Source organism: Anthonomus grandis, chromosome 12, assembly GCF_022605725.1.
Source record: "Anthonomus grandis grandis chromosome 12, icAntGran1.3, whole genome shotgun sequence".
In the NCBI taxonomy this organism is placed as follows: Eukaryota; Metazoa; Arthropoda; class Insecta; order Coleoptera; family Curculionidae; genus Anthonomus; species Anthonomus grandis.
The window spans coordinates 3,877,605-3,901,343 of NC_065557.1; the positions used below are offsets into that span (position 1 = coordinate 3,877,605).

Here is a 23,739-nt window from a genome sequence, read left to right on the forward strand (position 1 = left end):
CTATCAAGCCTTGACAGTAGTATGAACACGATCAAAAGCGTAGGGCAGATCACAAAACTTTGCTGCTTTATGGAGTCAATAACCTGAAAATGCTATATATAGCGTACATTTAATAAGCGGACGATAGCACATTGTTTTTGGGTTAAAGAAAGGATTATTTGCATGCAAGCTTTTTAAGACCCCTGGAGATAAAATAGATAAAGGATGAAAGCACCCTCTGAAGAGGAATTTTCAGTTTCTTTTAAATAGGAGGAAAATGGCCCTGAAGGTATTATAGCAAAGGTGAACCAAAAGACCTATGATTTTATGCTAAATATTTCGTCAATCAAATTTTGGTTTTGAGGTTAATGAAAATTGAATACCGAGCAAGTCAAGTAGAATAACAACATCGTTATAACATAAGCCATAGAACATTGGCAGTGATGTTCTATGATCTGTACAACGCTTTTGATCGTGTAACTACTACTAATAAGACTCAATGGTTAATCATTTAAAATGCCTAAAATTGCTGAAACTGCCTGAAAATGACAAAAGATTTACTAAATTTTCTGGAATATTATTACAACAAAATTTTTGGAACCATAAATTTGTATGTTTAATTTTTATTGCATAAATGTTTATTTAGAAGTAGTTGCATTTATTTTTGGTAATATTTCACAAATTTTAGCCAACTTTTTTCCTTTTTTACGTAAGGTTTAATTTTAAGTTGATTTTTTTTGAGGGATTTTAGTCAATTTTTACCTTTTTTCAAGCAGTTTTTATAAGTTTCAATGTAAATTAACAGGAATTTTAGAAAATTTTTTGCCTTATTCAATCAAGCATTTTCCAGGTAGTAGAGTTAAGTTTTGGCGTTTTCCCAAGTAGTTAGATTGTTGCACATAATTTTATGCATCGATTCTTTATTGATGCATTCATTGCAAAATCCTAATAGTAAATAAACATTGCTCCTAATTTTATTAGGAAGGATCTCAGGCATAGCCGATCTAATTGCAAAAATTTAGATATATGATCATCATAAGAAAAAGTCTAATGGTGGCAGATCAGGGAATCGTGCTGGCTATTCCATCTATCTTAGCCCCCTTGTGCATCACTTTAAAAATATTCGGCTGAAGTATTGATCCGTATATTGATTTATTTTTTTATTCAATTAAAGTTTTACAAAAATACGAATACAAAGGTACACACTACCATACTTTTTGGTTATAACGCAGAATTCCTATGAATTTACTTATTACAGCAAACAATTGCAAACTAATAATTTTAAGACACAATTATTAAAATAATGAAAAGTAATAGTTGATTTTTGTTAAAAAAAGTAAGTTTAGATGGCAAATGAAATTACGGTAAGTTATTATTATATTTCTATTTCTTATTAATAATTTCTAAGATGTTAAAAAAGTCAATATTATTATACTTACATAGACTATTACAATTTTCTAACATTTGATAAGGTAAGGAAACATATGTATGTTAAAGAAAATGTAATTTTTTCATTTTTAATGACATTTTACAAGGGATATTTGGACTTTTTCAAGCAATCAAATTATATTTTGATTTTTTTTCAAATAGTTCAAATTGGTATTTTTTGACCTTTTTTCTAGAAACTTGACTTAATTTTTGGCTTTCTAAGAAATTGGTTTTAACCTGTTCCAAGTACTTTTTCTATTTAGAATTTTTGCATTTTTAATCATTATGAATATGGTAAAAAAATTTTTTTAACGAGTAATTTTTTTTTCTAGGCCTTTAAGTACATTATTGGGCATAGTCCAGATCAATTTTAATGAATTATTGGCTTTTTCCTTAACAGTTAAGTTAGTTTTTGATCTTTTTCCATTCTCTGGTTATTCTTGAATCATCATAAATATTTGTAAAAAAATTTCGAAAAGGTTTGCATTTTTTCTCTCATTTAGGCAGTTTTCGGTACTTTTTAAGAATTTTATGACTTTTCTACACATTTAACGTAATTTACTATAAAACTCTCTACACAAAACAAATTTATTTTAACAATCCTTAAAGTGAAAAACAAGATAAGTAGGGCATGCTGACTTCAAAAAATCACCAAACATCCCCCCTAATACCTCGAACTCTCCCGATATTATTTTCAAATTGGGATAAAAATTCAATTTGTAAAAAACACATATTGTTCCCTCCCCTTTTTTGCTTACCCGTCCGGAACTTATATGTATATACCTAAAAGTATATTTTTGGGGTGGAAACTTGTTTGCATAAGGCCCGTATATTTCATAACCAACAACGAAAAAAAAAACAAGGAAAAAGAGAGAAAAAATAGCTATAAAATTGTTTACGAGGTGCATTTTTATGTTTTATATATTGTTTGGTATCCATAGAATTTTTATGGTATCGTAAAAAAGTGTCGGTATTTAGGGTTGGAAGGAGGAAATTGGATTTTGAAGAAATTGCAGATCAGGTCAGGTAAAAAAGATTTTTTTTTCAGGCAACTGAACCAGTCATAATAACTTAATTTCCTTAAAGATACAAGCCGGTTGTGAAGGAAGATCAAGAGAAGCTAGATCCGCTAAGTGGCAGGGCCATATTTAATACGAAGCATTTATTCCATATATGGATTTTCTTCAAAAAGTATATAGGGCACTTAGTGCTGAAATTTCCAGGTGGTTTAAGGGTTTTAATATTGAGAGATGAACGTCAAGGTGAGTATGGAGACTCACTTGATTTTTGGGAAAAAATTTCTATTTCAGGGAAAAAATTTCTATTCCTGGAAAATTCCAGGATTTTTGGTCTCATTTTTTTGACAAAAATGCCAGGGACAAAATTACCAGCCAAAGAGACAAGAATCCTATTTTGTGAAAAACCTCTAAAGAGTTTTCCTAATTTTCTCTAAATACTACTAAAAATATAGGCAACTACCTTTTAGCATTGGAATCCTAATCAAAAATAGAAAAAATCATATGGAATATTATTTAGAAATAAATCGAAAAATAAAGAAGTTGTGGGGGATTTTTGAATTTTTTTTTTGAGAAAAAATATTTTTTTTTTAGAAATTAATTAATCCAAATTAATTAAACAGTTTTTTGAAAAATGTACCAAAGAAAAGTTATACCTAATTTTTCAAAAAAAAATTATTCCGCAAAAAGTCTAAAGGGGTACTACCCCCTGGGAAAATGTTCATAATTCTGGTTTTAATTTTTTTTCTGGAAAACTATTGGCTAGAGAAAAAAATTGTTAGTACAAAAGTTATTTGGAATTTCAATGCGCATTAAATGCAATAAAAAAATATTTTATAATTTAACAATTTTCTAAAAAAATTAAGAAAAACTTTTTTCACATTTTTTTTTATTTTCTCGGAAAATATTGAAGATATGGAAAATTTTCTTTTATTATTATATTCCTATTCAAAAACAAAACAAATCATGTAGATTAACATTTTATCAAAAATTAATAAATAAAGGAGTTATGTAAGTTTTTTTGAAAATTGGAAAATTTTTGGATCCAAAATAAAAAAAAAAATATGAGAAAATTAATTTTTTTTCTGTTAATAAATAAATCGCTTAAAATGCTATAAAAAAGTCTTATAAAACTTTTTTTAAAAAAGTACCAAAAAAAAGTAATACCCAATTTTCCAAAAAAAAAATTCCTCTAAGAATCAAAAGGGGTACCCCTGGGAAAAAGTTCATAATTATGATTTTTATTGTTTTTCTGGAAAAATATAGGCTGGAAAACAAAATTGTTAAAACAAAAGTTGTTTGGAATTTCAATGCACATCAAATGCAATAAAAAAATAATTTTTACGTTCCACAGTTTTCCAGTATATTGAGGAAAACCTCAAAACAGTTTTTCCTCATTTTCTCGGAAACTATTTGGAACATAGAAAATTTTCTTTTGGCATTATATTCTCATTCAAAAATGGACCCAATCATGTAGAATAATATTTTGTCGGAAATTAATAAGTAAAGGAGTTATGAAAGATTTTTGAAAAAAACAGAAAATTTTTGGGTCGAAAATTTGAAAAAAATTTTTTTTTCAGAAAATCGATTTTTTTCAAAAATGGATAAATACGTCTAAAATACTATAAAAAAGTCTTATAAAACTTTTTTGAAAAATGTACCAAAAAAAGGTTGTACCCAATTTTCCAAAAAAATTTTCCCTCTAAAATTCCAAAGGGGGTGACTACTGCCCTGAGATACCCCTGGAAAAATGTTCATTATTATGATTTTTATTGTTTTTTTGGAAAACTATATGCTGGAAAAAAAAAGTTGTTAAAACAAAAGTTGTTTAGAATTTTAATGCACATCAAATGCAATAAAAAAATAATTTTTACGTTCCACATTTTACCAGATAATTGAGGAAAACCTCAAAACAGTTTTTCCTCATTTTCTCGGAAACTGTTTGGAATATGGAAAATTTTCTTTTGGCATTATATTTTCATTTAAAAATAGAACCAATCATGTAGAATAACATTTTGTCAGAAATTAATAAGTAAAGGAGTTATGAAAGATTTTTGAAAAAAACTGAAAATTTTTGGGTCGAAAATTTGAAAAAAAAATTTTTTTCAGAAAATTGATTTTTTTGTAAATAGATAAATCATCTTAAATGCTATAAATAAGTCTTATAAAACTTTTTGGAAAAATGTACCAAAAAAAAGTTATACCCAATTTTCCAAAAAAATTTTCCCTCTAAGAATCCAAAGGGGTACGTACCCCTGGAAAAATGTTCATTATTATGATTTTTATTGTTTTTCTGGAAAACTATATGCTGGAAAAAAAAGTTGTTAAAACAAAAGTTGTTTAGAATTTTAATGCGCATCAGACGCAATAAAAAAATAATTTTTGCGTTCAGCAGTTTACCAGATAATTGAGGAAAACCTCAAAACAGTTTTTCCTAATTTTCTCGGAAACTATTTGGAATATGGAAAATTTTCTTTTGGTATTATATTTTCATTTAAAAAAGGAATCAATCATGTAGAATAACATTTTGTCGGAAATTATTAAATAAAGGAGTTATGAAAGATTTTTGAAAAAAACAGAAAATTTTTGGGTCGAAATTTTGAAAAAAAAAATTTCAGAAAATTGATTTTTTTTTTGTAAATGGATAAATCGTCTAAAATATTATAAAAAAGTCTCATAAAACTTTTTTGAAAAATGTACCAAAAAAAAGTTATACCCAATTTTCCAAAAAAATTTTCCTTCTAAAAATCCAAAAGGGGTACCCCTGAGAAAATGTTCATAGTTCTGATTTTTATTTTTTTTCTGGAAAACTATGGGCTGGAAAAGAAAATTGTTAAAACAAAAATTGTTTGGAATTTCAATCCGCATCAAATGCAATAAAAAAATAATTTTTGCGTTCAACAGTTTACCAGATAATTGAGGAAAACCTCAAAACAGTTTTTCCTCATTTTCTCGGAAACTATTTGGAATAGGGAAATTTTTTTTTTGGCATTATATTCTTATTCAAAAATGGACCCAATAATGTACAATAATATTTTGTGGGAAATTAATAAGTAAAGGAGTTATGAAAGATTTTTGAAAAAAACTGAACATTTTTGGGTCGAAAATTTGAAAAAATTTTTTTTTTCAGAAAATCGTTTTTTTTTGAAAATGGATAAATACGTCTAAAATACTATAAAAAAGTCTTATAAAACTTTTTTGAAAAACGTATCAAAAAAAAGTTATACCCAATTTTCCTAAAAACTTTTTCCTCAAAAAATCCAAAGGGGGTACCCCTAGGAAAATGTCATAATTATGATTTTTTTTTTCTGGAAAACTATAGGCTGGAAAAAAATATTATTAAAATAAAAGTTGTTTGAAATTTCAATGCTCTTCAGATGCAATAAAAAAATTATTTTGACACTCAATAGTTTTCCAGAACATTGAGAAAAACCTCAAATCAGTTTTTCCTCATTTTCTCGGAAACTATTAGGAATATAGAAAATTTTCTTTTGGCATTATATTCTCATTCAAAAATGGACCCAATCATGTAGAATAATATTTTTTTGGAAATTAATAAGTAAAGGAATTATGAAAGATTTTTGAAAAAAACAGAAAATTTTTGGGTCGAAAATTTGAAAAATTTTTTTTTTCAGAAAATCGATTTTTTTTGAAAATGGATAAATAATCTAAAATGCTATAAAAAAATTTTTGGGTCGAAAATTTGAAAAAAAAAATTTTTTTAGAAAATTCATTTTTTTTTGTAAATGGATAAATCGCCTAAAATGCAATAAAAAAGTCTCATGAAACTTTTTTGAAAAATATACCAAAAAAAAGATATACTCAATTTTTCAAAAAAATTTTTCCTCTAAAAATCCAAAGGGGTACCCCTGAGAAAATGTTCATAGTTCTGATTTTTATTTTTTTTCTGGAAAACTATAGGCTGGAAAAGAAAATTGTTAAAACAAAAGTTGTTTAGAATTTTAATGCGCATCAGACGCAATAAAAAAATAATTTTTGCGTTCAGCAGTTTACCAGATAATTGAGGAAAACCTCAAAACAGTTTTTCCTCATTTTCTCGGAAACTATTTGGAATAGGGAAATTTTTTTTTTGGCATTATATTCTCATTCAAAAATGGACCCAATAATGTAGAATAATATTTTGTCGAAAATTAATAAGTTAAGGAGTTATGACAGATTTTTGAAAAAAACTGAACATTTTTGAGTCGAAAATTAGAAAAATTTTTTTTTTCAGAAAATCGATTTTTTTTGTAAATGGATAAATACGTCTAAAATACTATAAAAAAGTCTTATAAAACTTTTTTGAAAAACGTATCAAAAAAAAGTTATACCCAATTTTCCTAAAAACTTTTTCCTCAAAAAATCCAAAGGGGGTACCCCTGGGAAAATGTCATAATTATGATTTTTATTTATTTTCTGGAAAACTATAGGCTGGAAAAGAAAATTGTTAAAACAAAAATTGTTTAAAATTTCAATGCGCATCAAATGCAATAAAAAAATAATTTTTGCGTTCAACAGTTTAGCAGATAATTGAGGAAAACCTCAAAACAGTTTTTTCTTATTTTCTCGGAAACTATTGGGAATATGAAAAATTTTCTTATAACATTATATTTCTATTCAAAAATAAAACAAATCATGTAGACTAACATTTTGTCGAAAGTTAATAAGTAAAAGAGTTATGAAAGATTTTTGAAAACATTAATAATTTTAGGGTTAAAAATTATTTTTTTTTTAAATGAAATTTTTTGTTCTAAATAGATTATTTGCTTAAAAAACTTTAAAAAAACCTAATAAAGCATTTTTGGAAAATGTACCTGGAAAAAGTTATAACCCATTTTTCCAAAAAAAACTTCCTCAAAAAAATCCAAAGAGGTACCCTTAAAAAAATGTTCATAATTTTGGTTTTAATTTTTTTTCTGGAAAACTATGAGTGTAGAAAAAAATTGATATAACAAAAATTGTTTGGAATATCAATGCGCATCAGATGCAACAGAAGAGTTATTTTTAAGTCCAACAGTTTTCCAGAAAATTAGGAAAAACTTTCTATGAGTTTTCCTCATTTGCTCAAAAACTCTTACGAACATTTTCTTTTAACGTTGAAATCCTAATCAAAAATTGAACAAATCATAACATTTATTTGGAAATCGGAAAATAAAAGAACGTTATCAAGAATTTTAGAAAAATTGGAAATAATTCTCTCTGGTCACATTTCACTTGTGTATTCTCCATAGCAAACCTTTTTAAAAATAAAACTCCCCTTGAACGAAATAAAAAAAAAAACGAAGAAGAAATAAAAGCAAACCTACTCAATAATAATTTTAATTACTTAAATTTCTTTGCCGAAGCCCGGGGTCCTTTGAACAGTTTGGAAAGTTTCCCTCGTATAAACCGATTACCACTCAGAGAAAATTAAAAATATTACGTTTCTTTTTTAGCTTTTCCGAAGGGCTAGTTTATGATTAAAAAACGCGACGACACGGGGCGTCGCTGCAGTCTTTTTAATTAAAATCTTAGGACCTAATAATAATGAAAAAAAATTGTATTTTTTACTAGTTTAGCCCTTTCTAAGACCCACTTCATCTCATTCAATTACAATTACACACTTTCAAACATCAATTCATAATATTTAACTTAAATTTTATTTTTTAATTTTCCAGTAAACCGTACTGTAATTATAATGGGGTGAGGGGTTAAGGGGTGAGGAGGCGTTCTTTTTTTTATTTCTAATTAAGCTCGCATTAGCAATAGGGCGCGTTAGAAGTGGCTTTCTGAACAACATTAAAAGTTTTTAATTAGGTGCAATATGAACGAATACAGCTGCGGTAATTAAGGTCAGGGCGCAGTTAAAAAATAAATAAATATGCGGTCGTTTTTTGGTGGTTTAAGGCTAAAATTTAGGATACTTTACCTATACATATAATTGTGGAGTTTGGGCGTAGAGTGAGACTCACCTGAAATTAAAAAAAAATAAATATATTGAATTAAGTCCATTAAATGTTGTACAGAATTATTTACTAGAAAAACTAGGATATACCATGTAAGAGGTTGGGCTCTTAGAATATTAAATTTCTGATATACGGTATTAATGCATATTAGAATTGGAAAATATGTAGGTCATAAGTATTAAACAAGGAATAAAACCAATAATTTTATAGGATTACGTAAGAGTAATACCAATGGAAATTTGTTAATTATTTTGTACCTGAAATAAATAATCTTTTACATACAGGTTTTCACTCATCAAGGTGAATAGCTGTTGTTTATTAATTTAGAATCGTACTGTAAACTTATCTGGGTATTAGGTTAGTTAAAACTGTCTTTTTCTTGTATATATTATATAATTAGACAATAAATGTGGTAAGTACAGGGCTAGTGTACTTACCAAAACTATAAAAACTATTAGTTCAGTCATTAAATCTGTGTAAATTTTATTATTTTGTAATAAAGCCCTTCGGTATAACATTTTAAAATTCGAGTGAGTTACACGCTATATTTTAGTAAACTGGTTTTCGAAATATAGACAGTTAAATATCGCGTATTTTTTTGTAAATATATCAAAAATGAGTATAGCATATTATGACTGCTCAAATCTTAAAACTTCACGTAAAATTTAAATATTAAATAATACAAGATGTTTCATTTACAATAATCATATTTCTAATTAAAGTAACCTAATATAGGCCTAATTTTTATTATTTTGTAACAAAATCTTTTGCGTTTATCCATTTAAAGAAATTTGATGGGTCACATGTCCAGTATTACATTATTAATCCAGTAATAAAAAAATTGAAGAATGTTTGTACTTGAACTACCAAGCATTATTTATTTTTGTTAATGATGCAAGGATATTTATGCCATTCCGACATGCATTTCAGCACCTACAAAAGCTTTTTTAATGTAAAACCCCGAAAAAACTTCGACATTTATTTTCATTTCATTGTTTCATCTAATCATCGTTTAAAATCGTGTAAATCGATGCTTGTCACAATCAAATAAATTAAATTAGACAAATAGTAAGAAATAAGAAGCAATTAACAAATATATGCATAACTTTAATGGGTATAATGCATATTTTCGTTTTATTGCAGCGAGGTTTTACAAACAAATACAATATTATTATATAAATAAAAAAAATAAAAAGAGAAATAGGGAAAAATATAGAAAAACTATATTGACATAAATATAAAAAAAATTGCATATAATTTTAAAAACTGACTATCCAGTAATTAGCTATGAAAATAGAAGGATAAAAAACGTGTATAATGCCAATTTAAGTTATGCCTATCACGTATTATTTAAATTAGGCCAATAAATGCATAACCGAAATGGATCTGATACACGTTTACACTTTAAAAATTCTTAATTTGCATTAAATTTTAATTTTTTTTAAAAGCAAAATGTACACGGTAGTATTCCCTTATACTTGACAAGGGAAATGTACATAATCTTGAAAAATAGCAAATTTATGTTGAATTTTTGAATTGATATTTATCTGATAGTTATTAAGGTAAAGGAGACCATATTTCATTAGCTCACTCAAAATTAGTTCTGACCAAAAATATATTTATATCTACATGATCTCAAGACCGTTACATTTCATTGTAAAGGGTAAATCAAGAATTTTGCCATATGGAAAATTAACAACTGAAATGCCTGACAGACCTATACCTACTACTTTGAAACCCTGAAAGATATTTAAAAAAAAATATATTTAATAATTGGATTTAATATTTTTTTAAAGTTCCTTTTAAATGCCTGGACTAAAAGGAAAAGTAGGTCCTAATAATTAAAATATAAGAGAAAATACTAAACAAATACAATGAAACTCATTAAAAATGCCTGGGATTTAATAAGGTGTTTTTTCATTCCAATATTGCTTTGTAGGATGGACAAAAATACCTATATTTATAGATACAAAATAAAAAAGAAATTGCATAGATTTGAAAAAGAAACAAAATAGGATTAGAATTTTTGTACAAGTGCAAGTTTAATAATTACGAATCAGATACAAAAACGGTAAATCAGTCAAGGGGTTTTTGAGATATAAACAGTGGAAAATAGCGCATTTCTTTATAATATCTCAAAAACTATTTGAAATATGAAATAATATATAGAGGGTTTCATATAAAATAACGACGTTTCCAATTAATGTATCCTAATATTGGCATAAAAAATGTAATAAGAACCTTTTGCATTTTCAATTTTTACGTCAAATTTTAAGAAAATTGTTACATGCTATAGTTAAAGTAGTTTTTACGATCAAATATCTGCATTCAATTATCTTTTTATTGAAATCTGTTTTATCTATATTTTACTATCGGTATTATCTTTTAAATTCAGTTCAGTATCAAACCTGTAATCTACGATTATTTATTCCAGAAATTCCAATCACTTTCTAGATATTCTTAAAGGCACTTAAAGGTAACCCGAGACATTGAGTCAATTTGACTCCTTTCTAGTTACACTTAAGATTCTTCCAGGCATTTAAAGGTAATTGAAGAGTCTATTCTAGGTATTTTACCGCCCGGAAGTATCTTCGAAGTATTCTTAAGGCTTCCTCAACTACTTAAAGGTAACGTGAAGGTCTATTCTAGGAACTTAAGTGCCTAGAAGTATAGTTTAAGTATTCTTAAGGCCTCAAAAATAATCTGAGACTCTATTGAAGAAATCTAAGTCACTTTCACTGCTTTCTAATTACTTCTAAGGTTATTGGAGAGTCTATTCTAGGTGCTGGACTGCCTGGAAGTATCTTCTAAATAATCTTAAAGGTTCTCCAAGCACCTAAAGATAATCTAAGAATCTATTCCAGGAATTTAAGTGCCTAGAAATATATTCTAGGTATTCTTAAGGCCTTGAGAATGTTTTGAAGGAATTTGAGTCACTTCGGCTGCTCTCTAGTTGCTCTTAAGCTTCTATCAGGCATTTAGAGGTTATTGGAGAGTTTATTCTAGGTACTTAACTGCCTGGAAGTATCTTGTAAGCCTTCTTAAGAGTTCTCTAAGCACTTAAAGGTAATTTAGGAGTCCATTTAAATACCTAGAGGTATATTCTAACTATTCTTAAGGCCTTAAAGATATTCTGAGAATCTGTTGAAAGCATTTGATACATCTTGCATCTTTTCTTTTTAAGTCTCTTCCACGCATTTAAAGGTTATTAGAGCGTCTATTCCTATTCTTTAATAATATATTTATATATAGGCATACACAAGCATTAAGTTACTTAGGTGCTTATTTGGTACTTTTATAATTATACATTTATGTAACGAAATTTTTGGATTATAAATAAACGAAAAATAAACATAATATCTAAGGAATCATTATTTAATATTTTAAAATTTTTAATCTATGCAACTTTATTAAGTGTTTATATCAGTTTCTAATTATTATTAAATCAAAGCTAGCTAGCCAAAATATTTGAAATTCCCGCCTGAGTGAGCCCTCGCATAGCGCGCCATCTAGTAAGCCACTGCTGCAGTTCGAACCGATAGATGGCTCTATGTGCGACAAAATAAAGCTGATATATGCACGGAAGAGTGCATTTTCTCCACTTAACTCTTTATCTATGCCTCGCGGTTTTTTGAATTTTTTTTAATGAAAAATGAAGGTACGTTTCGACTTAGTTTATTAATAAAACGCATTATTAATATTAATAAGTATTCTTAAGACCCCTCCAGACACTTAAAGGAAAAAAGAACCTGTGATTTTATTTAAGAAATTCGGGTCACTTTTACCTCGTAAAATAAATATCTCAAAAACTAATCCCATAAACTAAAAATATTGATTTTCAGAAATTTTCAATTTTTTGGACAGTAGGATGATTTGAATAACATTTATCTTATTGCGAATTAACTAGTACCAATGGTTGTCCAGAGGAGTCTTTAGAATAAAGTGTAAAATGACCTGAAATAGGAATAACAACTATATAAATAAGGTATATGTGAAAAAATGAAGGATCAAACACCAATACCTGAAGAAGGAACCTCACATTTAATGTCTAATTTCTGAGAACTGTTTTCACCAAATTACACCATTTGCTCACATAGGAATGCGATAAATTAGGCCAAGGAGAACTATAAGCTTCACTCTATGATTGACGCAGATAGATATAGAAGCCTTGAAACCATACTGTAGTCCTAAATTCTAAGTTATGCCTATTAAGGAAATTCACCGTCTCTCACCAATACTTTTCAATTATGTTAGTTTTTATAGGGAGTAATGACATGGGTCTAATTTTAGTTGAAAATTTAGGGAAAATCACCTGATTCAGACGACAAATTAATAGCATCGTCAAGAAGTCATACGGATTTTTCCGTTCCAATGTCTTGTCTACTTGTTATATTGAGAAAAGTATTCCAAGTCCAATATCTCAAAAACAAATACGAATATTCTCATAAAAAAAATTATAATATTCAAATATTCTTTACAAATCAACCACTCGAAAGCCTGTATTAAAGTAAACGATCCAATTTCGTAACTGGGTAACATAAATAGCAAACAAGTAACTCGTAATATCCATATCAGTATTTCACCCTGGACCCAAACCTAATCCAGCCTGAAAACCTTACTTTTTTACGCCTCATCCAAAAAAAAAAACAGACCCCTTTTAGATGTTCAAACAGATAAGCTCGACTTCCCTCCGATCCAGATCCAAATCTCCAAGTGGCTTTATTTATAATAAAACACACCTTATTTGAAAACGGAAAATATCCACCGTACCGGTACGTACTTTCATTAAGCTTTCACCTGGCAAAGTGAACTTTTTATTTTAGTGTTCCTACTACGCTCAAAATGGGAGAATTCGTGTCAATTCCTGGACCGTCTGCTCGTCTCTGTCTTTTATCTGATTAAATGAAAGTGCTAGGAGGGCCATAAAGCCCGGACGAGATAGTCGATTCGCTCGTTTAATATGTCTGTACAAGCACTAATACGAGATAAAATATGTTTAGAATCCTCGTGTACGTACGGGGTGAATTTCTGAAAGGGGTGCAGTTAAATAGGGTCGGATTTTAGCTTATTAAGGCCCTGCTTAGTAATGTTTTGTTTGAATTTATTCAAGGGGGGTTGCTCTGGAAATTTCTCTAGTGAGATCCGAACCAGGCTTATTTTAGGGGAGGTTTGGGTATTTATTGAAGTAATAATCTTGCATGTACATATATACAGTATTTATTTACAGTTTATTAAGTTTTATAGAAGAATTTAATAAAAATATATTGGGGCTTTTAGGAAAATATCTAGGGGTACGTAGTAGATAAATGACAAAGAATTTTTATAATGAAATGATAGTGCGGGCACTAAGCTATATGGAAAAATTAATTTTTCTTATTTTTCTCTGTCTCGATTTTTTCAAATTACTGGAAAACTTATTCCTGAAATAAATAACAATTATATCGGCTCAATAATTAGAAAAATGTCCCTATAATTCAAAATCCTATTTTTTAAAAATTCTTCATTCCTCTTTTTGATTATGAATGTCTGGTTGAAAGTTATTCTATACCTAGAACACGACCACAAAAGCCCAAAATTGATCAGATAATCTAGAAAAAAAAATTAAAATGGATGTGAAATGCCTGGAGTTAAATTAAAAATTGCTTCAAATGCTGCGAATATTTGAAAAAAAAATTATTCCTATATTAGGTAACATCCAATGAAAACATGGTTATTTTATATATAGCCCCTATTTAAATTTACTTCATATTTAAATTCTACATAAAGTTTCAAAAAAAATTGAGGATTCACATGATACAATTACAATATTCTTCTGAATCCTAGATTTGTCATATAAGTCTCTGAAATATAAAACTTTAAAGCGAGTAGTCATCTTAAAGATCATACATCATTACTAGACACTATAGTCTAAAAAGTTGGATATTTTTGTCCCGATCAATTTTGACTTTAGACAATATTTCTAGAGACTATTCTTCTGAATATCAATTTTCTTAGTTTCCCCGAATAATCTTAGGAATAGGTTTTGAGACATTTATCTTTGAAGTGTATAGTCACTTAAAAAATCGTACTTAGAGAACACTTACAGGAATTCTAATTCAAATTTCTTCAATAGATTCTTAGACTATTTTTAAGACCTTAAGAATACTTAGAATATACTGTCAGGCACGTAAATTGAACAGTCTCTCCAATAATGTCAAAATGCCTGAAGGAATCTTAAGAGTAACTATAAAGCAGTCAAAGTGACTCTCCGAAATTCCGTTAATAGATTCTCAGATTATCTTTAAGGCATTAAAAATAGTTAGAATATACTTCTAGGCACTTAAATTCCTAGAATAGGCAATCAGATTACTTTTAAGTGCTTGGAGGAGCCTTTAGAATATTTAGAAGGTACTTCCAGGCAGTCAAGTATCTGGACTAGACTCTCCAATAACCTTTAAATGCCTAGAATAGGCTTAAGAGTAACTAAGGTACTTACATGTGACTTACATGTCTTCAATAGATTCTCAGATTGTCTTTGAGGCCTTAAGAATATTAAGCACTTGAATTTCTGGAATAGACTCTCAGACTACCTTTTATTGCTTGAAAAAGCTTTAAAAATGCTGAAAATATTTAGTTTTTCAAATTTTTTATAGATACACTTTTTGTTCTAAATTAAATACCCTGCTCACTAAACTAACTTTCATGAACATCGGTGGAAAATTAAGGGAATTATACCTGTTTTTCTACTTAGGAGTCCTATTAATTTTAGACGTTTTTTCATATTAAATTTCTTATTGCTTGAAAAAGCTTTTAAAATGCTGAAAATATCCAGTTTTTCAAATTTTTTATTTTTACACTTTAGGTTCTAAATTAAATACCCTGCCCATTAATTTAATTTTCACGAAAATCGGTGGAAAATTAAGGGAATTATACCTGTTTTTCTACTTAGGAGTCCTATTAATTTTACACATTTTTCATATTAAATTTTTTATTGCTTGGAAAAGCTTTAAAAATGCTGAAAATACTTAGTTTTTACAAATTTTTTACAAATACACTTTTTGTTCTAAATTAAATACCCTGTCCACTAATCTAACTTTCATGAAAATCGGTGGGAAATTAAGGGAATTATACCTGTTTTTCTACTTAGGAGTCCTATTAATTTTACATGTTTTTTCATATTAAATTTCTTATTGCTTGAAAAAGCTTTTAAAATGCTGAAAATATTCAGTTTTTTAATTTTTTTATAAATATAGTTTTTGTTCTAAATTAAATACCCTGTCCACTAATCTAACTTTCATGAAAATCGGTGGGAAATTAAGGGAATTATACCTGTTTTTCTACTCAGAAGTCCTATTAATTTTACACGTTTTTTCATATTAAATTTCTTATTGCTTAAAAAAGCTTTTAAAATGCTGAAAATATTCAGTTTTTTAATTTTTTTATAAATACACTTTTTGTTCTAAATTAAATACTCTGTTCACTAATATAACTTTCATAAAAATCGGTGGGAAATTAAAAGGGAATTATACCTGTTTTTCTACTTAGGAGTACTATTAATTTTACACGTTTTTTCATATTAAATTTTTTATTGCTTGAAGAAGCTTTTAAAATGCTAAAAATATTTAGTTTTTCAAATTTTTTATTTTTACACTTTTTGTTCTAAATTAAATACCCTGTCCATTAATCTAACTTTCATGAAAATCGGTGCGAAATTAAGGGAATTATACCTATTTTTCTACTTAGGAGTCCTATTAATTTTACACGTTTTTTTATATAAAATTTTTTATTTCTTGAAAAAGCTTGTAAAATGCTAAAAATATCCAGTTTTTCAAATTTTTTATAAATACACTTTTTGTTTTGAACTAAATACCCTGTCCACTAATCTAACTTTCATGAAAATCGGTGGGAAATTAAGGGAGTTATACCTGTTTTTCTACTTCGGAGTTCTATTAATTTTACACGTTCTTTCAGATAAAATTTTGCTTGGAAAACCTTTAAAAATGGAAAAAAATTGGAATTCTTGAAATAGGCTCTCTAATAATCTTTAAGTGCCTGAAAGAGGATTAAGAGTGCCTGGAAGACACTTATAGGCAGTAAAAGTGGTTCAAATTCCTTAAGTAGATCCTCAGATGATGTTTACGTATTTGGAGGGGATTAAAGAATACTTCCAGGAACACAAACTCCTGGAATAGAATTTCCAATAACCTTTTTTTTATTTAAAAAAAAAAAGCCTTTCAATACCTGTATAGAGGGCTCTTATAGAATCCTTGTTGGGATATGGTTTTATTGTCGTTTTATTGTATAAGTATTTTGCTTTATAAAATTATGTAAATCATAACTATTAAGTAAGTTATAAAATGAATAATGCAGATTGAATATCTATTAATTATTTAATTTTCAAAAATCAATAAATTCGTTCTATTATTGAAAATTAAAAATTAAAATACAATTAATTAAAAAAAAGTGCAAATCAAAATTTTGTACCAATATTTTTTTAATTTAGTTTAGTTTTTTTGATTGAAATTTTTCTAATTACTTTAAATAGCACTAGAACTGCACATACACGTTTTAAGTGACTTAGGTAGCCACTGTAACTTAACTGTGCTATTGTTAGACTTATCTAGATAATTAATTATCATTAATTAATTAATTTAATTTATTTTTTTATAATGAATACATGGATAATAAATTAAGTAGGGATATATGGCACATTTTTTTTTACAAATAATTAAATTAAAACTTTGAAGGTTATTGGAAGAAGCTTAAGAGTACCTAGAAGATTTTTTAATTACATTCAAGTACCAGGCAATTTATTTATTGATATCAGGTATTTAAGATTTTTCCATATATTATATACACTTAATGACAAATATGATTTTAACATAAATTATTCTATATTTTGTTAAAAAGAAATTTTTGGTTAATTTTTCTTTACCATAAAACTAATAGGTACTAATATTTTTCTTTAAGAATTATTATTTGTTTTTTTTAATTTTTCTATCTGAAGGATACAATTTAATAATTTTGCAATAAAGTTTATTTTAAAGAAGAATTTTTGTATTTCAAACATTTCAAGAAAAACAGTCGAATTTATCTTTTAATTTAAATTCTTTTAAGTTTTTTAAAAAGAGAAACATTATATATTTATTATATTTCTAGAATATACTATCCAATAACATTTAACTGCTTGGAGAACCTTAGAAGATACTTCCAGACAATCGAGTTCCTGGAATAGTCCCTTCAATTCTTAGATTCAGTAATTAAGTACCAAGACGTCTCAAAGAAATACACTTTAACTCTGATTTTTTATCTACTACTTAGTTTGCAAATTACGTTTTAAAATCGCCAGTTTTCTAAATTCCTTTTTATCATAACCGAAAACGCAGCTCAGTTTTAATTTAAAACTTTTTCTTAAGAGAGAATAAACAACCAACAGCTTGCCTCGCCTTAATACATTTTAATTAAAACGCAAAATAACTTTGCCTTTCTTCTTTATTAAACAAACTCAAAAAGTACATTTTCAAGATACTTTGGGAGGCTCATTTTTTATTTATTTGGTTAATAAATTGAAATATTCCTCCCACTTCACCCCCAAACTTGACCACCCTAATATTTAATATAAATTATTACATAAAAAAAACACACACACGGTTTCCCAACAGCAGCTGTCAAAACTAATATTTCCACACTCGTAATTATTTAGTAAAACTCTCGTGGGGCGGCTTTTATATTTACATTTCCCGAAAGAGTAGCGGACCGCGTTCACATGTTAAAATTATTAAAATTACTTTTTCTGAGTTCTAAATGTGAAAGCGGCGGTGTGTTTTGATAATTTCGCTTTTTGACGGGGCTCGGGGGTGAAGGGAGAGGGTTGTAAATCGTTTCTGACTCAGCAGGAGGCTTTATAGGTAATATTTTAAGAAACGTTTATATTTTTTCTCTCAAGAACTTAAATGGGTCACATAAAAAATAAAATATTCCCAACTCGTCCCGGTAATTTATCATCCGTCTATCCTGTCTACAAATACGATCCGCTTATATTTTACCTTGCCGCCGTTTCTCCGGTGTCATCCATCAGGGATCTGTTCAGGTGTCTCGCATTATACATGATATAAGAAAATTGCAGACATTCAGGCCGTTTTAAATGTAAAACGTGCAATAATACAAATGGATATTAAACATTTTCCCTTTAGGGGAGTTAAAAAAGGATATTAAAGTGCCTTAAAAAGTGGATAAATTTCACGTATATATTGATCGAAATTTTTTGTGTTTAATATTTGTTAATAATTGATTCTTCTAATTGAATATAAGTCTCCTAGATTGTATAATGTAATAAGGAAAAATTCTGCATATAACGAAATATAAAGAGGAGGTAGAACTTGGAATTTGGAGTCAGGGAATTAAATTTTTAATTCATTTAATAAACCTTGGATACATATGCGTCATAATAAATTTCTTTGACAAATATTTGAGACATATGTATAAACGATTGAGTTTTAGATTTGTTTTGTTTTCTGTGCTTAATATGCAATTGCTTCTATTTTGTAATGTATTTTTTCTTGCGTATGGGTCTCTCTTAATTATACAATTTTTAAGGTACACTCATTATTTATTTATTTTATAATTTAATTGTTTAACTAACAAGGTCCAAGGTGACTTAGTTTCAAGATAACTAAGCCTTACGAAAAAATGAGGAATCTTCAATGATTACTTTTTTAAATAGTTTGGTAAATTTAAAGTTTCGCTATATTTTTAACTATGAAATTATTTACTTTTAAGGGTATTATTTTAAATTTTAAACTAAAAAAAAAACTTTAGCTTTTATTAGATATTTTAGGATTGGATTTTGGAATTTTTGGGTCCATTCTACTAATTTTAAATCATTGTCTATCTTTTGATTATTCATTGTTTGTCGACCATTTAGATAAATTTAAACAATGATATTTCTTGAACAATAATTTGGATCAACAATTTGGCTTTTTTTATTAATTTCTAAGTAAAATGGATTATAAAAATGAATAGTAAAATGTATTTAATTAGTAATGTATTGGGTAATGTAATGTATTAGTATTAGATTAAATTTGTATATGAAATATTGAATTTGAATTTGAATTTGAATTTGAATTTGAATTTGAATTTGAATTTGAATTTGAATTTGAATTTGAATTTGAATTTGAATTTGAATTTGAATTTGAATTTGAATTTGAATTTGAATTTGAATTTGAATTTGAATTTGAATTTGAATTTGAATTTGAATTTGAATTTGAATTTGAATTTGAATTTGAATTTGAATTTGAATTTGAATTTGAATTTGAATTTGAATTTGAATTTGAATTTGAATTTGAATTTGAATTTGAATTTGAATTTGAATTTGAATTTGAATTTGAATTTGAATTTGAATTTGAATTTGAATTTGAATTTGAATTTGAATTTGAATTTGAATTTGAATTTGAATTTGAATTTGAATTTGAATTTGAATTTGAATTTGAATTTGAATTTGAATTTGAATTTGAATTTGAATTTGAATTTGAATTTGAATTTGAATTTGAATTTGAATTTGAATTTGAATTTGAATTTGAATTTGAATTTGAATTTGAATTTGAATTTGAATTTGAATTTGAATTTGAATTTGAATTTGAATTTGAATTTGAATTTGAATTTGAATTTGAATTTGAATTTGAATTTGAATTTGAATTTGAATTTGAATTTGAATTTGAATTTGAATTTGAATTTGAATTTGAATTTGAATTTGAATTTGAATTTGAATTTGAATTTGAATTTGAATTTGAATTTGAATTTGAATTTGAATTTGAATTTGAATTTGAATTTGAATTTGAATTTGAATTTGAATTTGAATTTGAATTTGAATTTGAATTTGAATTTGAATTTGAATTTGAATTTGAATTTGAATTTGAATTTGAATTTGAATTTGAATTTGAATTTGAATTTGAATTTGAATTTGAATTTGAATTTGAATTTGAATTTGAATTTGAATTTGAATTTGAATTTGAATTTGAATTTGAATTTGAATTTGAATTTGAATTTGAATTTGAATTTGAATTTGAATTTGAATTTGAATTTGAATTTGAATTTGAATTTGAATTTGAATTTGAATTTGAATTTGAATTTGAATTTGAATTTGAATTTGAATTTGAATTTGAATTTGAATTTGAATTTGAATTTGAATTTGAATTTGAATTTGAATTTGAATTTGAATTTGAATTTGAATTTGAATTTGAATTTGAATTTGAATTTGAATTTGAATTTGAATTTGAATTTGAATTTGAATTTGAATTTGAATTTGAATTTGAATTTGAATTTGAATTTGAATTTGAATTTGAATTTGAATTTGAATTTGAATTTGAATTTGAATTTGAATTTGAATTTGAATTTGAATTTGAATTTGAATTTGAATTTGAATTTGAATTTGAATTTGAATTTGAATTTGAATTTGAATTTGAATTTGAATTTGAATTTGAATTTGAATTTGAATTTGAATTTGAATTTGAATTTGAATTTGAATTTGAATTTGAATTTGAATTTGAATTTGAATTTGAATTTGAATTTGAATTTGAATTTGAATTTGAATTTGAATTTGAATTTGAATTTGAATTTGAATTTGAATTTGAATTTGAATTTGAATTTGAATTTGAATTTGAATTTGAATTTGAATTTGAATTTGAATTTGAATTTGAATTTGAATTTGAATTTGAATTTGAATTTGAATTTGAATTTGAATTTGAATTTGAATTTGAATTTGAATTTGAATTTGAATTTGAATTTGAATTTGAATTTGAATTTGAATTTGAATTTGAATTTGAATTTGAATTTGAATTTGAATTTGAATTTGAATTTGAATTTGAATTTGAATTTGAATTTGAATTTGAATTTGAATTTGAATTTGAATTTGAATTTGAATTTGAATTTGAATTTGAATTTGAATTTGAATTTGAATTTGAATTTGAATTTGAATTTGAATTTGAATTTGAATTTGAATTTGAATTTGAATTTGAATTTGAATTTGAATTTGAATTTGAATTTGAATTTGAATTTGAATTTGAATTTGAATTTGAATTTGAATTTGAATTTGAATTTGAATTTGAATTTGAATTTGAATTTGAATTTGAATTTGAATTTGAATTTGAATTTGAATTTGAATTTGAATTTGAATTTGAATTTGAATTTGAATTTGAATTTGAATTTGAATTTGAATTTGAATTTGAATTTGAATTTGACATTTTCTCTAATAGCTAAATACGAATTGAAGAATTAAATTTTTTTTAAGAAACTTTTATACAACTTTCATATAACCTTAAAAGTTTCCAAGATATCGTGCAATTAAATTTATGTAAAGTTAATTTTGACCTCAGGCATCCACCTGGACATTTTGCCTGATATCTCAGTTTCTGTTGTTTCTATGACATTTTTCCTAATAACTAAACTTAATAAGAATTAAATTTCCTTTTAGAAACATTTATACAACTTTCATATAATTTTAAAAATTTCCAGGATATCGTGTAATTAAATTTATGTAAAGTTAATTTTGATTTTAGGCATTCACCAGGCTATTTTGACTGATATATCAGTTTCGGTTGTTTCTATGACATTTTTCCCAATGACTAAACTTATTAAGAATTAAATTTCCTTTAAGAAACTTTCATACAACTTTCATATAACTTTAACAGTTTCCAACATATCGTGGAATTAAATTTATGTAAAGTTAATTTTGACCTCAGGCATCACCCTGGACATTTTGCCTGATATCTCAGTTTCTGTTGTTTCTATGACATTTTTCCCAATAACTAAACTTAATAAGCATTAAATTTCCCTTAAGAAACTTTTATACAACTCTCATATAACTTTAATAGTTTCCAACATATCGTGGAATTAAATTTATTCAAAGTTAGTCTTGACCTCAGGCATCCACCTGGACATTTTGCCTGATATCTCAGTTTCTGTTGTTTCTATGACATTTTTCCCAATAACTAAACTTAATAAGAATTAAATTTTCTTTAAGAAACTTTTATACAACTTTCATATAACCTTAAAAGTTTCCAAGATACCGTGCAATTAAATTTATGTAAAGATACTCTTGACCTCAGGCATCCACCTAGACATTTTGCCTGATATCTCAGTTTCTGTTGTTTCTATGACATTTTTTCCAATAACTAAACTTAGTAACAATTAAATTTCCTTTTAGAAATTTTTATACAACTTTTATATAACTTTAACAGTTTTCAACATATCGTGGAATTAAATTTATGTAAAGTTACTCTGGACCTCAGGTATCCACCTGGACATTTTGCCTGATATCTCAGTTTCGGTTATTTCTATGACATTTTTCTCAATAACTAAACTTAATAAGAATTAAATTTTCTTTTAGAAACATCTATACATCTTTCATGTTACTTTAACAGTTTCCAACATATCGTGGAATTAAATTTATGTAAAGTTACTCTTGACCTCAGGCATCCACCTGGACATTTTGCCTGATATCTCAGTTCCTCTTGTTTCTGTGACATTTTTTCCCAATTTCCAGATGCCCTTTTATCCATCTCCCGTATCCCTTGTCCGTGTGAATGCAAGCAGGGTTCCCTTAAATAAATATTAAACGAATTTCCCGTGTTTATAATCTGATTCAAAGTATCCTATGTATAGACATATAATAATAATATGTTGGACCTTTGTGTACGTATGGGAGCGAGAAAGGGTGTTCATTTATATACATTTTAAAATATATATTCGCGATTCAATTTGAAATTTAAATTTCCCCATATATTCAGTCGTTAAAACGGAATCTTTTGACAATTGGCATTCTTTGGCACTCCGCATAAGCAAACAGAAAATATCATTCATATATGAAATCGTTATAATTAATGTCTCAAAAATTTAAAAAACATTTCAATAATAGTTGAAATACTACAGTGAAATTTCCCGCCTAATCGGTCGGCGCTTTTGCAATGACGTTTGTTTATTATTATTTTATTTTCGTTGCGTGTAACGTCAAACTAAGGCCATTTTAAAACGATTTTCTAGGCTTTCCCAAAGCCTTACAGAGCCATATTTGGTTATATTAGGAAATATTGAGGCCTCTAGATTAAGTGACGATCATTAATTAGGACGATAGATCAGTTTTAAGTAATTTTTTCATCAACTGCGAAAGTGGTTACATAAATTGTCTTATACAGCCGTTCAGGTTGAGTTCGGACACATCAACGGTCCAGAGGGGACTTTGCTGTTGATCAGTTGTTTTTACAATGAGAGGAAGAGAGACGGGTATATGTGAAAATTGCGAATGGTCAGGGAAGTGAGTATACATCAATACAACTTCCAGGCATTATTCATCACAATTATTTGATAAAAACTAAGCGACTCCGTACAACTATCATGCA

The 23,739-nt window shown here is 26.8% G+C and overlaps 1 protein-coding gene across 7 annotated transcripts in view; it reads right to left on the reverse strand.

Moving 5' to 3' along the window:
• The window catches only part of LOC126743390 (uncharacterized), a 444,135-nt gene that overhangs the window by 187,365 nt on the left and 233,031 nt on the right, over positions 1–23,739 (reverse strand). Inside the window, exon 2 of one of the 7 annotated variants that reach the window (XM_050450463.1) lies at positions 8,332–8,374. The exons of the other annotated variants lie outside the window; for them this stretch is intronic. The gene's annotated coding sequence lies outside the window, so the exon portion shown is untranslated. The remainder of the gene's footprint in view (positions 1–8,331; positions 8,375–23,739) is intronic. 7 annotated transcript variants of the gene reach the window in all.